Here is a 16,405-nt window from a genome sequence, read left to right as displayed (position 1 = left end):
GGCGATGCAGTGATACGGTAATCTCTATCTATCTATTCCAACTGCTTGTGGATGTTTTTAATGCAGTAGCTGCAGTGCTACACAGCCTCTGTCAACTAATGCTCATCACTGCCGGCGAATGCATGTAATGCAGCAGCTGCAGTGTTACCCAGACTCTATCCATTAATGCCTATGACTGCAAGAGAATATTTTTAATGTAGCAGCTGCAGTGATACCCAGACTCTTCCCGCTAATGCACGTCCCTATTGGCGGATGATTTTAATGCAGCACATGCAGTGATACCATACTCTTCTCACAAATGCACATCACTATTGGTGATGAAAGCTTTTAGCACAATAACTGCAGTGATACTCAGACTACCACCACTGTACTACTACTAATACACATCACTGCTGGTGAAAATGATAAATGCAGTTGGTGCAGCGATACCCAGACTCTGTCTACGATTACACATCACAATTGCTGGATGTTGTTAATGAAGCAGCTGCAGTGATACCCAGGCTCTGTCCAGGAATGCACAGCACTATTCATGATGAATGCTTAAAAGCAAGAACTGCAGTGATACCCAAGCTCTGTTCGCCAATACATTTCACTCCTGGCAGGTGCACTTAGACCATATGGGCCATATTTATACTTTTCGACGCACAACTGCGCCAATGCAGTTGTGCGTCAAAAAATCTAACGCCGGCTAACGCCATTCTGAAGCGCCATGCGGGCGCCGTATTTATTCAATGACATTAGCCAGCGTTAGCCGGCGGAGTTGCCTGGTGTGCGTAAAAAAAAATGACGTACACCAGGCAGCGCCGGCGTAGGGGAATATGGAGCTTGGGCGCCAAAAAATGGGGCAAGTCAGGCTGAGGCAAAATTTTCGCCTCAACCCGATTTGCGCCATTTTGTTTGACTCCCAACCACCATTTAAATGACTCCTGTCTTAGCAAAGACAGGAGTCATGCCCCCTTGCCCAATGGCCATGCCCAGGGGACTTCTGTCCCCTGGGCATGGCCATTGGGCATAGTGGCATGTAGGGGGGCACAAATCAGGCCCCCCTATGCCACAAAAAATAAATAAAAATAATTACTTACCTGAACTTACCTTATGTTCCCTGGGATGGGTCCCTCCATCCTTGGGCGTCCTCCTGGGGTGGGCAAGGGTGACAGGGGGGGTCCCTGGGGGCATGGGAGGGCACCTCTGGGCTCCTTCCGAGCCCACAGGTCCCTAAACGCCTGCCCTGACCAGGTGCTAAAAAACGACGCAAAAGCGGCTGGACGTCATTTTTTTTGACCCCACCACTCCCGGGCGTCATTTTTGCCCGCGAGTGTAAATACGGCGGATATGCCTCGGAGTCACTTTTTTAGACGGGAACGCCTACCTTGCATATCATTAACGCAAAGTAGGTGTCCACGCTAAAAAATGACGCAAATTCCATGGACTTTGGCGCTAGACGCGTCTAACGCCAGAGTATAAATATGGAGTTCGTTTTGCGTCGAATTTGCGTAAAAAAAAACGACGCAAATCCGGCGCAAACAGAGTATAAATATGCCCCTATATCTTTCCGCCAATTAATTCCACTATTGCCCGATGCATTTCTAGCACCAGTGCATTTAGCTTCTGGCAGATGCTTTCAACAAAAGCAAAAACATTATTACCTAAGCATCTATTTGCATGAGCATAGCACCACAGGCAGGTGCATTCAAACTTCAGAGGCAGCAATACCTGGTTCCCTCACTGCCTCACTGTTGACACACCATGTCTCTCTTCACAAAAGCAGTGATAACTGTATCTCTCTCTGCTTAGATACATCACTTCTGAAGGAAACATTTATTGCAGCAGAGGCAATCATGCCTTATCTCTGTACATCAATGTGCTTTACTGCTGTCAGTGATGCCTTACCTCGATGCACTAATGCATTTCACTGCTGGCAAAAGCCTTCACCAACAGAAGAGGCATTAATACTTACAAATCTATCTGACTCCACATATCACTCCTGGAGGATGCATTTAACACACAAGGAACAATGACAGCTGCATTTCTCTCTGCCTAGATACATCAATGCTGGCAGATGTATTTAATTTACCAGATGCAGTGATACTTGTATTTCCCTCTGTCTAGGTATATGGCTGCTGGAAGATGCATTATTTTAGCAAAGGCAGTGATATTTGTATCCCTCTATGTAAACGTATGCCACTGCTGGTGGATGCATTTAATGAACCAGAGACCTGTTATACAGGTATTTCTATCTGCCTAGGTATATCACTGCCGATGGATGCATTTAATGCACCAGAGGCAGTAATACCTGTATTTCTCAATGCCTACATATATCACTACTGGTGGGTGCATTTAATGCAGCAGGGGCAGTGATACCTATATTTCTCCAAGCCTACATATATCACTCCTGGCACATGCATTTAATGCACTACAAGGAGTGATACCTGTCTCTCTCTATGCCTGCATATATCACTACTGGTCGATTCATTTAATACACCAGGGGCATAATAACTATGTCTATCTGCCTAGGTATATCACTGCTGGTGGGTGAATTCAATGCACCAGAGGCAGTGATACCCGTCTCTTTAAGCCTATGTATTTCACTGCTGGTGGATGCATTTAATGCACCAGAGGCATTGATACCTGCTTTTCTATCTGCCTAGGTATATCACTTCTGGTGGATGCAGTTAATGGATCAGAGGCAGAATACCTGTATCTTTCTATGTCTATGTTTCACTGCTGGCAGATGCATTTAATGCACCAAAGGCAGTGATACCTGTATCGCTATGCCTACATATATCACTGCTGGTGCATGCATGTAATGCACCTGAGGGAGTAATACTTGTATTTATATCTGCCTAGGTATATCACCACTGGTGGATGCATTTAATGCACCATAGGCAGTGATAGCTATATTTCTATCTGCCTAGGTATATCACAGCTGGTGGGTGCATTTCATGCACCAAAGACAGTGATAACTGTATTTCTACCTGCCTAGGTATATCACTGCTTGTGGATGTATTTAATGCACCAGAGGCAGTGATACCTTTATCTCTCTATGCCTTTGTGTATCACTGCTGGTGGATGCATTTAATGAAACAAGAGGCAATGATATCTGTATTTCTCTCTGCCTACCTGTATCACTGCTAATGGATGCATTTGATGCACCAGAGGGAGTGATACCTGCATTTCTCCATGCCTACATATATCACTGCTGGTGGATGCATTTAATGCACCTCAGGAAGTGATACTTGTATTTCTCTATGCCTACGTATATCACTGCTGGTGGATGCATTTAATGCACCAGAGGCTGTGATACCTGTATTTCCATCTGCCTAGGTATGCCACTGCTAGGGGATGCATTTAATGCACCAGAGGCAGTGATACCTGTATTTCTTTTTGCCTACGTATAACACTGCTGATGGATGCATTTAATGCACCAGAAGCATTGAAACCTTTATCTCTCTGTATTTGTGTATATCGCTGCTAGGTGATGCATTTATTGTAGAAGAGGCAGTGCTGCCTGTATTTCTCAGTATCTCTTAGGATATCAATCGTAGCAGATTCATTAGTGCACTGGAGGCAGAGATGCCTTTTTTTAAATCTGCATACGTAGATCAATGCTGGTGGATGCATTCAATGCACTGGGGCAGGGTTACCAGTATTTTTTTCTACGTAGTTCTATCGCTGCATGCAGATGCATTTTCCCCTTCTAGTTATACCTAGTGGAGAAGACGTGGCATGTCACTGAGGTATTTCCGTCTCATTTGGTACTTCCTTCAGCAATCAGAGAATCTTCCATTACCACCCAACTCCAAATCCAGTTCCTAGGGCTTAGTGTGTTTTCACCACCGGTGGGCTGACCTCGCGTGCACCACAGTATTTTCCAGGAAGATGGAGCATAGAGATGACAGGCAGGGTGGAGGAAGCATTCTTCACATGTCAGGCGTGTATCTGAAATGTGAAAGGGTGGAAACAGAGTCAGTCACATGCCAGACTCGTCTATGACTGCTGAGCAGGGAAGTGTCAGTCATTCACATCTCACAATACCTCAAGAAGGCTAGGAGGGCTGGTGAAGAGTTAGCCACATGTCAGATGGTCTCAGAAAGACATGGAGGCTTCTATAACATGGGAGCCTCACATACAAAGGAGTGGCGTGGCTCTGGCCAAGTCAGTCATTTGACAGAGTTACCTCGGAAAACATTTAAGGGCTGCGGTAGAATCATTCACATGCCAACCTCATATTTGAAAAGCTGGTAAAGTCGGGACGGAGTCAGTAAAATGCCAGGCTCATCTTTGAGATTGCATTAGTGCGGAGCCAAAGACAAATATAGGCCCGAATTTAAGAAAAGTGTTGCTGCATCCAATGCAGCATCACTTTTCTTGTGCCCCTTAGCGCCCTCACCACCATCATGTGCGCGCCATATTTAATATTTAACCATGGCGTCAAAAAGTTTGGTGCTAATCCTGCAGAGTACATAGGGGCCCATTGAAAACAATGGTGTGTCCAATTGTAATACCTGCTCTGTGCAGGAGTTAAAAATAGCTGCTAAAAATGGCACAGTGGAACCTATTGATTCCACTGCAACATTTTTGCGTTCCCTCTAACGGTGGAACACCCCCCTTGCATATATTATACCTGGCACAGGCATAATGTGGCGCAAGGGGTTACAAAGTGGTGCAATGCATGCGTTGCACCTCTTTGTAAATATTGCACATTAAATTTGGCCTCGTTGAGCCACATTAGAGTAAAAACAATTACACTAATGTGGCACAAGGAGGCGGTAGGCCCTCTTAAATCTGGGCTATATTTTCAGAATTGCCTCTGGCAGGCTGATGTGTGGGGCAGAGTCTGCAATGCTGGGCTCGAATCTAAAAGCATGGACCAATGGGAACCCAGTTGACTTTAGGTCAAGATGGCCTCACAAAACACAGTAGGTCTGGGGCAGTGTCAGGCACCCACCCAGGTTACTTCTAGTGGCATAAGGGTAAGATTAGGTGATAACTTTCCAAATACATTGGCTTGTTGTGGAAGCTTTTGAATGTGCTCATGTCGGTCAGCGCCATTTAAATGCCAGCCTTGTCCTTAGCCCAGGACCCCTAGAGTTTGCCGTTGGGTCTTCAGTGCCACCTCATCGCACAAGGTTCAGTTTAGTGATGCCAAGTGGGCTGGATGCCTGCAGGTTGGCAGATAGGTAGCTGTAGGAGGTGCAGCAGACCTCGACATCTCTGTGGGAGAGCTCTCTGGTCCATACGGTGTTCTGCCACAGCGATGGAAAGTGAGCCCATTACTACTCCATTAACGGTGTAATGTCCTCAGAGCCCACTGTGCACCCCTTGCTCTGGTGCACACTCGACAGGAGAGTGGGGAAGAGAAGCTGCAAGGACACAGATGAGAGACAAGAAGCAAAGTTCATTATAGACCTAAAGACACTCACTAGTTCTTAACTCTCTGATTGCAGGAGTTAATTGGATCAAGTTAACTTAAAGTGGTATTGTTGGACCTGGCTTTTTGACAGGGACATCCCCAAACTTTTTGCCTCCTTCCTCCTATTTTTTTCTGACCTGTTGTTGTTGGCTTTTGACCTCTGAGCACTTTACCACTGCTAACCAGTGCTAAAGTGCATATGCTCTCTGTGTAAATTGTACTATTGATTGGTTTATCCATGATTGACTATTTAATTTACCTGTAAGTCCCTAGTAGAGTGCACTACATGTGCCTAGGGCATGTAGATTAAATGCTACTAGTGGGCCTACAGCACTGGTTGTGCCACCCACCTCAGTAGCCCCTTAACCTTGTCTCAGGCCTGCCATTGCAAGGCCTGTGTGGGCAGTTTCACTGCCACTTCGACTTGGCATTTAAAAGTACTTGCCAAGCCTAGAACTCCCCTTTTTCTACATATAAGTCATCCCTAATGTGTGCCCTAGGTAACCCCTAGAGCAGGGTGCTGTGTAGGTAAAAGGCAGGACATGTACCTGTGTAGTTATATGTCCTGGTAGTGTAAAACTCCTAAATTCGTTTTTACACAACTGTGAGGCCTGCTCCCTTCATAGGCTAACATGGGGGCTGCCCTCATACACTGTTGAAGTGGCAGCTGCTGATCTGAAAGGAGCAGGAAGGTCATATTTAGTATGGCCAGAATGGTAATATAGAGTCCTGCTGACTGGTGAAGTCGGATTTAATATTACTATTCTAGAAATGCCACTTTTAGAAAGTGAGCATTTCTTTGCACTAAAAACTTGTTGTGCCCTTCAATCCACGTCTGGCTAGGTTTAGTTGACAGCTCCTTGTGCATTCACTCAGACACACCCCAAACACAGGGTACTCAGCCTCACTTGCATACATCTGCATTTTGAATGGGTCTTCCTGGGCTGGGAGGGTGGAGGGCCTGCCCTCACACAAAGGACTGCCACACCCCCTACTGGGACTCTGGCAGACAGGATTGAGCTGAAAGGGAACTTGGTGCATTTCTTAGAGACTCTTTGAAATCACCCCCACTTCAAAGGCACAACTTAGTATAAAACAGGGCCTCTGCCCTACCTCATCAGACACTTGCTGGAGAAGAAACCTGAACCAGAAACTACATCCTGCCAAGAAGAACTGCCTGGCTGCTCAAAGGACTCACCTGTCTGCTTTCTCCAAAGGACTGCTGTCTTGCTGTTGCCCTGCTGCCTTGCTGAACTCTTGTCTGGCTGTGAAAGTGCTCTCCAAGGGCTTGGATAGAGCTTGCCTCCTGTTCCTTGAAGTCTCAGGACCAAAAAGACTTCTTCCTTTCACGTGGACGCTCCGTGCGCCGAAAATTTCGACGCACAGCTTGTTTCGCGGCGAGAAAAACGCCGCACACCGACGCTGATCAACGCGACGCCCTCGGGACGATCGAGACTTCGACGCACAACCTCGCAAGGACAAAACCGCCCGACTTCCAAGGAGAAATCGACGCGACGCCTACCGTGAGTGCGAAACTTTGACGCACGGCCTCGCAAGGACAACGCCGCCCGACTTCCAAGGAGAAATCGACGCGACGCCTGCCGTGAGACCAAAATTTCGACGCACGGCCTCGCAAGGACAACGCCGCCCGACTTCCAAGGAGAAATCGACGCGACGCCTACCGTGAGATCGAAACTTCGACGCGCAGCCCCGCAGAACGACGCGCAGCCGGAAAATAAGCAGGAGAATCCACGCACAGACCCGGGACATCTGGTAATCCTCGCGATCCACAAAAAGAGACTGTCTGCGCGCCGGAAAACGACACCCGACTTCCCCGCGTGGAAAAGAACGACGCAAGTCTGTGTGTGCTGAGCGGAAAACGACGCACACACCCCTTTTTTTTCCACGCATCTCTTCTCCTGTGGCCCTCTGAGGAGATTTCCCACCAGAAACCAGGTACTCTGTGCTTGAAAGACACTTTATTGCTTTTTAAAGACTCAAAGACACTTAATATCACTTTTCAGTGATATCTTTACAAATTCGTATTGCAACTTTGATCGTTTTGACCTACAATTACCCAGATAAATATTATATATTTTTCTAAATACTGTGTGGTGTATTTTTGTGGTGTTATGCTATGGTGTTGTATGATTTATTGCACAAATGCTTTACACATTGCCTTCTAAGTTAAGCCTGACTGCTCGTGCCAAGCTACCGGAGGGTGAGCACAGGCTGATTTGGGATTGTGTGTGACTTACCCTGACTAGAGTGAGGGTTCTTGCTTGGACAGAGGGCAACCTAACTGCCAACCAAAAACCCCATTTCTAACAGGTATGTAAAGTTACACAGGGAGCCTTACATGTCACCTGCAGTCCACTGATGCATCGGAATACTTTGTATACAGGCAATTCTAACAGTTTTGAAGTGGGCACTGCATAAAAATAGGCATTAGCAAAGCCAGTAGGCCTGGCTTTAATATGCCAACACGTATAAACATAGGCTTGACAGATGCTGTTTACATGTGCTGCAGGCGCAAATGATTTTTATCATATAAAAGCCTACTCTATTGGCTTCACAACTGCTGTGGAAAATGTATGAAAAAAGATTGGTTACTGCTGAGAACGCCTACAGGAGGTTAAGGAATTAAATGAGAAAAAAGCCTGATGATTGAGTCCACTTTTCATACCTAAAATAGTACCTCATGGAAACAGTCAATAGCATGAAGGGACAAGGTAATAACTTCTAAACATATTTTAAACAACTGTTAACAGTACACCTTCCAGACAGCTGTGCTGGCAGGCCAGACCTAATGATGTGACCCTGACAAGGCATGGTGCCCCGGACAAGCAACAAAGACCCATTAGGCAGCACGTGATGTGTGTCGAAGCTGTGCCCAGGCTCTTACCACCTTTCTATTAATAATCTGATGCCACAAAAGGTGCAAATTAAGTGAGAACTGAATCTGAAAAATATATAATTACCACAATTAAGGTCGAGTAAACCTCATCACAACCAAAAGACGTAAAACCAAATTGAGGATACTGGTAAGGTGGCTCAGTTAATTAAGAGCTAGGTGATGACTTTTGGTGTGATCTGTAAGTCAGGAATTCAAATCTCAGTAAGGCCAACCCAGCTCTTCATTCTTCAGAAGTCAATAATTATTTTATTATAAAATTCATCTCATTTTAGCTTGTACATTCCAGGTAAATATGCAGCGTCCTCAAACATCTTGTACACAGTTAAACTAAATCTCGCCATCGTGGCCCAGGCAGCCCCGCTAATAACATCCTTATCTTCACGCATCCTGCCTTTTCTTTTCAGTAATAATATCATTATTGCTGTGGTGTTTTATTGCCTTTGAAAATCTCTGCTTCTAGAGACGCCTAACATGGAGAAGATCACAATCTAGAAGGAAACTACTTTTTATATTAATAACAAACACCAAACACAACAGCTTCGATCAATGCCAAACAGGGGCAACAGGGCTTAACAGGAAGGAGGGAGGGTGTGGAGAGAGGTGCGGGGGGCTTTGTGCTCACACATGATGTCCCTCTAGTCTGTATATAACAAGGTGTCTCTTTATTCTGTATCTAACAAGGTGTCCCTTTATTCTGTACATCATCGTTTCCCAACCTGTGGTCCAGGGACCCCCAAGGGTCCGTGACACATTCCCGGTGGTCCGCAGGCCTGGACCACCATGAAGGCACTTCTCCAGCTAAGCCCTCTACAGAAATGTGCGTGCTTTTTATCTGTTTATTCATTTGTGTGGCAGCTTTACATGCACTGCAAAGTTCAGTGTAAGCTGTCCCACAAAAAGAAAAGTGTCAAGATAACTCTGGTGATTAATGTACCTGCTGGAGAGATGGGAGTTTGTCTAGTAGTGGCAGTTTTGACTCATTGGAGGTAGTGCAGATGGTTAATATGCCAGATGCAAAGAACATGTATCATGCAAAGTGAACCACATTCTATGTGCATAGCACAGTGGGTTACCGCTTTTGTCATAGAGATTCTTTTGTTATTGTGCAGTTCATAAGTCACAATCATAATCTAGCATGGTGAGTTATGAACTGCCAACAAAGAACTACATGGAACAAATTAGAAAATTCTATTTTTTTCCAATTCTTTTATTACTGATAAAAAAGGTTTGCTTGCATAGGAATACACTATTATTAAAGTCAAGGCTAGCCACTGTGTTATGTTCTGAATCCTGAGTTTGTGTTTTCCCAGACCAAGCACTCTTTGAAAATGCCTAACGTTATGGATGAGGTAAATCCTACACCTTGTAGTCCCCTGTAAAGTTTTTTGTCACCCTTCACTGGTATGAGAGGTGCTATAAATCAAATTAAATACATGTGACATAGAGGCTATGGAGAGATGAGAGGCCTTTCTGGTTTTACTTCCTTTGCCCACCAAACATTAAACTAAAAAGTTTATGTATCTAAAAAATAAAAACAAAAATCGCTTGGGAAAGGTAGAATCTGACTTGAGGATTCAGCTTCCAATTTTTTTATTTTTTTCCAATCTAAAATAATGATATCTTGACTAATTTGAGTATTTGTTTGGCGTGTAGTTGACTGTGTATTGTTTGCGAATTACTGTTTTAATGTTTGAAATTTAAATCGTACAAATTTCTTGGGGGTCCCCGGCTTCCATAAGTGATTCAGTGGGGGTCCTTGGGAGTCAAAAGGGTGGGAAACACTGCTATACATGACAAGATATTCCTGTGTTCCCTGTGTAACAAGGTGCACCTGTGTTCTGCATACATATATAGGTCCCTGTATTATCCATGTAACAAGAGAACTTTGTATTCTGTATCTAACAAGGTGTCCCTTTATTCTATATACAACAAGATGTCCTGTATTCTACATATAACCCAATGTAACTGTCTTTTGTATATACCAGATATTATGTATATAACATGTTGTTCCAGTACTCTGTATATAACACACTATGGGGGTCATTCTGACCCTGGCGGTTGGTGTTAAAGCGGCGGCCAACCCGCCAACAGGCAGGCAGTAAAAAAAATGGAATTCTGACCCTGGCGGGAACCGCCAACACAGCCCGCAACTTTAACACTCCGACCGCCACGGCGGGGCAAACAAACAGCGCGGAGGTCACCGCCAACGGATAGGCGGCAGACAATGTACCGCCCACCCTATCACGACCCACCAATCCGACACTTTTTCCGGGGCGGGAGCCCCGCCGATAAAAACACGGCGGAAACAGACCACGAACGGGAAAACGCTCACCTTTATACACTCCACGAGCAATCTGGACAGCATGGAACCCGAATTAAACATCCTACCAGCGATTGTCTACCTGCTCCTCTACCAGGAGCACGAACGCCACCGCAGGAGACAACGGTGAGTACTGCACCTACGACACAGGGGAGGGGGGAGGAGAAAAGGTAACGGGCACACACATACGGGACACACCCACCCCCTCCCAAATCCCCACACAACAAAGCAGAGCAACAACTCAGATTTACAACCCCCAAACCCCCCAGAATAATTCAAAGACACAATAAAATGATCATTAAAATAGAAGTATATTAAAGCATATTTGAACTGAAGTGAAATATGAGATATTTAAAATAAATAAATCACAACATGAACAATGTATACATAGTCCAAAAGTCCGGCACATATTGGGTACATGCCATTGTTCGTGGGCCAATGTGCATTAACACATGGGCAAAGCCCACACACGAGACCCGATTCCATTGGAGAGAACACTGCTGGGGCATCAGATAATAAAACCACAGGCACCTCAGGGGGAAGGGAAGGGGGGGCACCTCAGCCACATGAGTCCACGACGCCAGATCCACGAGGGGCCTCCATGCCCACTGTACCATCCTGGGGAGTGCAAAGCCACAGTCTCTCAAGTCTCTACAGTGGGTGGGTTGCCCACTGTACCATCCTGGGGAGTGCAAAGCCAGAGTCTCTCAAGTCTCTACAGTGGGTGGCTTGCCCACTGTACCATCCTGGGGAGTGCAAAGCCAGAGTCTCTCAAGTCTCTACAGTGGGTGGGTTGCCCACTGTACCATCCTGGGGAGTGCAAAGCCACAGTCCATCTGGTGGATTACAGACTCCACTGGTTATGGAGGAGGCATGGTGCCCAGAGTGCTTCGTGAAGCCCTGCCCGACACAGATCCGGCCCTGCCAATGGGCCAGCGATGCTTGAGAGGAAGGGCCCAGCGGAGCGGTGCTTGAGATGAACGGCCCAGCGGAGCGGTGCTTGACTTGAAGGGCCCAGAGGAGCGGTGCTTGAGATGAAGGGCCCAGCGGAGCGGTGCTTGAGATGAACGGTCCAGCGGAGCGGTGCAGAGACGGCGGGGCCCAGCGGAGCGGTGCTTGAGATGAAAGGCCCAGCGGAGCGGTGCTTGAGATGAACGGCCCAGCAGAGTGGTGCTTGACTTGAAGGGCCCAGCGGAGCGGTGCAGAGACGGCGGGGCCCAGCGGAGCGGTGCTTGAGATGAAGGGCCCAGCGGAGCGGTGCTTGACTTGAAGGGCCCAGCGGAGCGGTGCAGAGACGGCGGGGCCCAGCAGAGCGGTGCTTGAGATGAAGGGCCCAGCGGAGCGGTGCTTGAGAGGAAGGGCCCAGCGGAGCGGTGCTTGAGATGAAGGGCCCAGCGGAGCGGTGCTTGAGATGAAGGGCCCAGCGGAGCGGTGCTTGACTTGAAGGGCCCAGCGGAGCGGTGCTTGACTTGAAGGGCCCAGCGGAGCGGTGCTTGACTTGAAGGGCCCAGCGGAGCGGTGCTTGAGATGAAGGGCCCAGCGGAGCGGTGCTTGAGATGAAGGGACCAGCGGAACGGTGCTTGACTTGAAGGGCCCAGCGGAGCGGTGCTTGACTTGAAGGGCCCAGGGGAGCGGTGCTTGACTTGAAGGGCCCAGCGGAGCGGTGCTTGACTTGAAGGGCCCAGCGGAGCGGTGCTTGAGATGAAGGGCCCAGCGGAGCGGTGCTTGAGATGAAGGGCCCAGCGGAGCGGTGCTTGAGATGAAGGGCCCAGCGGAGCGGTGCTTGACTTGAAGGGCCCAGCGGAGCGGTGCTTGAGATGAACGGCCCAGCGGAGCGGTGCAGGGACAGCGGGGCCCTGTTCAGCGGTGCTCCTCACGGCGGGGCCCTGTTCAGCGGTGCTTCTCACGGCGGGGCCCTGTTCAGCGGTGCTTGTCTTGTGTTCCTAGGGAACCAGATCTGGGCAATCATTCCCGCTCAGTCGGCATCCGACCTATCGCTTGCGGGGCCCTCCTGTGCAGGACTCCTGGGCCCCTGGGTGTCCTCCGTCACACCCCAAATGGGGCTGGTGGGGCCCTCCTGGGCAGCTCGCCTGCTGCCGGACTTGTCCGCCCTGCTGCCCTTGCCCCCCTTGGCGGAATCTCTGGGGCCCTTGCCTCCCTTTGTGGATGGGCCAGGTGACGGTGCAAGGGTGGTGTCCTTGGGGGCAGCCGTCTCAGGCCTGTCGCGCCGGCCCTTCACTTTTTTGGTTCTTTTCCCAGGGGGTGGGCTGGCTGTCCCCTTGCTGCTGGCCGATGTTCCTACCCCAGGAGCTGGTGGACTCCAATAGCCCTGAACGATGGTCCTAGTAGGTGCAGGGCTTGTGGTGGCTGAGGTGCTGTTTGGACTCTTACGAGATGGAGGGGGTGGGTCAGGTGATGCAAAGAGGTTAATTTTGGAGAGGAACAACTTTTTAGGAGCAATGGGAAGGGTACGTGCAGTGGGTATGGGAGTGGAGGGAGAGGATGTGGTTGTAGGAGAGTCAAGTGTGCTGTCTTTGGGTGCAGGTGCATGTGCTGGAGGCTGTCCTGAGGTGGATGGCTATTTGGTGGGTGACTGCCTGTGTTTGTGTGGTTTGGAAGAGGGGGTGACTGACACAGTGGGAGAGGACACAGGGGACGTATAAATGGCAGTGGGGGTGGTGACTGCACATGTGCGGACTGTTCTTGTGGGTGTGGTGGTGATGGACGTACTGGCTGATGGTGGTGTGCATGCAGGTTTGAGTGGAGACGTCACAGGGAGGGAGGAGGGAGACGAGGAGGAGGGGGACACAGAGGAGGCAGTGGCTGTTGGCATGTCTGCATGTGGATGTTGCTTGGGTGAATGCTTGTGTGATCTGTGGTGCTTATGTCTGGATGAGCTGCCCTTGGGTGTTGAGGTGTGTGCAGGCTGGTCTGTAGGTGTGTCTGGGATAGGCAGAGGAACAGGGGAGTGGGACTGGGTTGAGGAAGTTGGAGGGGGGAGGCTAGACACAGGGACAATTGCTGCCGTCAGTGCTGAGGCCAGAGCGTTGAACGATCGCTGATGGGCAGCCTGACCCGAATGAATGAACTCCAGGTATGCATTGCTCCGATGCACCTCCCTTTCTACCCCCTGGATGGCATTCAAAAGGGTAGACTGCCCAACAATGAGCGTCTGGAGGAGGTCAATGATCTCCGCACTGAGGGCAGCAGGGGTAACTGGGGCAGGACCTGAGGTGCCAGGGGCGAAGGAGATGCCCGGCTTCCTGGCCGAGCGGGCACGGGGCGAACGCTGAGGGGCTGCTGGGAGGGCAGGGCTGGTGCGCTGGATGGCGGCTGTACCTGTTGTTGCAGTGGGCACAGGTGGTGCCGCCACCACAAGGGAGCTCCCTTCCGAGGACGTGTCGGTGTCGCTGACGTCTCCACGGGTCCCCGTTGTGGAGCCCCCTTCGCCCTCCGTCTCACTGGTGTACTCTGAGTCGGTTGCATGGCCCTCCGGGGCCATGTGAGATGCAGCTCCCTTGTGCGCCGATGCCACTTCTCCTCCACCTGATGATGCTAATGCACACATGAACAGGAAAACCAAAAAAAGGGGGGGGGAGAAGAAAGAAAGACATGTTGAGTGCATGCATTGGCGGCACCGTTGGCGGAGAGGACAGACACAGAAGCCCCCTGCACTACACCGCGCACTCGGGGTACACTACTCAATTCTTGTGACTTGGCCTACAAGTCAATGGACGACAAATGCACACATAGGTGAGGCCCAACCATGGATATCTGTACTTAGCACCCTACAGAGGTGGGGGGCGGGGGCACAGGGCCATGCCTAACGGAGGGGCCTAGCCTACAGAAACCGCCCTAGCCTAGAGATAGCCACAGCCCTCCTCCCCCACCTAGACACCTCCACTGTGCGCTAATATAGCAGAATGTGCTGATACTCACCCCCTTGTGTCTGCTGTGATGTCCTCATGCGCCCATCCAAATTGGGGTAGGCCACCGCCAGGATCCGGGACATCAGGGGGGTCAATTGCCGTGTGACACCCCTCCTAGGTTGGGAGGACATCCCCAGCAGAGCCTCGGCGGTCTTTCTGCTCCCGCGGCGGATGTCCTCCCACCTCTTGCGGCAGTGGGTGCCCCGTCTGTTGTGGACCCCCAGGGCCCGGACGTCCTTGGCGATGGCACGCCAAATGTCGATCTTCTGATGGGCGCTGACCTATGTGACATGGACAGGATGGAACAAGAAATATCATCACTTTCCTGCAAGGTCGATGTGAGTGGCCCCCCCTCCCCAACCTTGCCATGTGGCACATGCTCTCATCTGTCGTGCGTTGCACTCCCCATTCGCACCCCTCCACACCATCTTACACCCACCCCACTCAACACAGGCATAGCCCATACTACGTGCTCCCTGTGTACTTACCTGTTGGTCTGGAGGACCGTAGAGTAGCGCATACTGGGGGAGGACCCCATCCACAAGTTTCTCCAATTCCTCAGATGTGAAGGCAGGGGCCCTTTCCCCAGTCGCAGCAGCCATTGTATCTCCCAGACCGAGGTCACAGCAGCACTTGCAGTATAGGTTCTCTCCTGTGGATGATCAGGTCTCGAGTGATTAAGCAGTTAGAAAATGGCGGTCACGCCCGCGGCGGTGCGTACCACGGTGGTGCGTACCGCGACCGCCGGCGCACATCGTCATTGGCTCCTGAGACCCATAGGGTTCAATGTTAACCAATGCTGCTTTGCGCCGTGGTCTTCGACCGCCTACCGCCACGGTGTGCCACGCCAGCGCATTGACCTCACATCCCATTGTCACACTTCACAGGTCAGGCAGCCGCCATTTCAAGGGCCCACATGGCTTAATTTCTACTGCGTCACACAGGCCTAGGCCTTGCATTGCCACTCATACAAGCCATTCAATGCATAACGAATCGTGTTTTGTGCAAGCTGTGGTTACGTACCTGTGGGTTGCTTGACTCTGTGCTCCATGTTGTCCTTCCTAGGCACCGTCCGCTGGGACTTGCGAGGAGATGGAGGAATCCTCCTGTGTACAGACCGCTGGTGGACCTGTCGACAATGGAAGAACGACATGTCATACTGACATACAGACTTGACCGAGCCACTATACAGGAACTGTGTGCCCAGCTGGAGCCAGACCTGATGTCCCCCATTCGCCAACCCACAGGGATTCCCCCTCTGGTGCAGGTTCTGTCAGTACTCCATTTTTTGGCAAGTGTCTCACTCCAAACAACAGTGGCCATATCATCAGGGATGTCTCAGCCTATGTTTTCTAAGGTTTTTTCCAGAGTGTTGTCTGCCCTGATGAAATACATGCGGAGCTACATTGTTTTCCCTGAGGTGGGCGATTTGGCTACAGTGAAGGGTGATTTCTATGCCTTTGGACATATCCCCAACATCATTGGTGCCATTGATGGGACCCATGTGGCTTTGGTTCCCCCCAGTGGAAGTGAGCAGGTGTACAGGAACAGAAAAAGTTATCATTCGATGAATGTCCAGGTGGTCTGTTTGGCTGACCAGTACATCTCCCATGTAAATGCCAAGTTCCCTGGGTCTGTGCATGACGCGTACATCATGGAAATAGCAGCATCCCTTATGTGATGGAACAGCTACAGAGACACCGTGTGTGGCTAATAGGTGACTCTGGTTACCCCAACCTGTCGTGGCTACTTACCCCAGTGAGGAATCCCAGGACAAGGGCAGAGGAACGCTACAATGAGGCCCATGGGCGAACTAGGAGGGTTAT

Source organism: Pleurodeles waltl, chromosome 11 (assembly GCF_031143425.1).
Source record: "Pleurodeles waltl isolate 20211129_DDA chromosome 11, aPleWal1.hap1.20221129, whole genome shotgun sequence".
NCBI lineage: Eukaryota > Metazoa > Chordata > Amphibia > Caudata > Salamandridae > Pleurodeles > Pleurodeles waltl.
This window is presented reverse-complemented; position numbering follows the sequence as displayed.